General features: G+C 38.0%; 1 non-coding gene across 1 annotated transcript; it reads left to right on the forward strand.

The window, feature by feature from the left end:
• Nucleotides 1–788: 788 nt before the first annotated feature.
• On the forward strand, nt 789–861 carry TRNAV-UAC. The gene has a single exon. It is a non-coding gene; the product is annotated as a tRNA-Val (tRNA).
• Nucleotides 862–1,074: the final 213 nt, after the last annotated feature.

Genomic DNA, 1,074 nt, shown 5'->3' on the forward strand with positions numbered 1-1,074 from the left:
TCTCAAACTGATCTCAAAATGGTGATTATAAGTGCAAGCTCCTGAACAGGGAATCTTTTTGGATTTTCCAAATGGGAAGTTGTGTATCAACAGGATTAACTAGTAGACATGATCTGATATTGCATTATTGATCTTCTCATTTTTTTTATGTTTTTTTATACATGTTTGTGTTTTTTGATATGTACCCACCCACGGGCTTGATTTTTAAACTGCATTTGATTGGTCGAGTCACACATAAAAGCTCAGGGCTGGTATCACTACTTTGTCATTATTCAGGATCATTTTTGTAAGATCCGAAACACGTTGACGTGGTGTCTAAACTGGATTTTATGTAGCACGTTCTCAATAAAGGCTGTAACTTTTTTTGGAAGCTGGACATTTTTTTCTTCTTATAGAAATTAATGTCTCTGCATGTGGGTTGGACCGGAATAGACTTGTGTGCATGAACCTTAAATATGCAATTGGGATTGACTTCACTGGGGTTTTTTGCCTTCCTTTGGATCAACACTGTATGATTATGGCTTGAACTTGATATACGTGTCTTTTTCAAAACTTGCCAACTATGTAACTATTGTTACATGAAGAGGAGTTCAGGAATGAGAAGAAGTGAGTATCTGTAGATCTGGTCTGGGGTCTATATTATGAGGATAGTCTAACCTGGGGTCCTTATTTAGAGGGATTTTCTTGTCTTAGGTCCATAACTATAAGTAGGCTGGTCTGCATTCTTTTTTAGAGGGACCCAACAATGCATTCAATCCCCAGTGAAACCATATTGCTTTGCATTGTTGGGTTTCATAGTGTAATGGTCATCACGTCTGCTTTACACACAGAAGGTCCTGGGTTCAATCCACAGTGAAACCAAATGGCTTTGCATTGTTAGGTTTCATAGTGTAGTGGTCATCACATCTTCTTTACACACAAAAGGTCTTGGGTTCAATCCCCAGTGAAACCGTATGGCTATTTTAGAGAGATTCTGATCTATGCTCTGTACTAAGGAGTAGTCTGGACTGCGTTCTGCATTCAGTGGGAGAATGAATTCTTCTGATACAAACATTGAAAACTGAAAAAAGTTAT

Source organism: Bufo bufo, chromosome 2 (assembly GCF_905171765.1).
Source record: "Bufo bufo chromosome 2, aBufBuf1.1, whole genome shotgun sequence".
Classification (NCBI taxonomy): domain Eukaryota; kingdom Metazoa; phylum Chordata; class Amphibia; order Anura; family Bufonidae; genus Bufo; species Bufo bufo.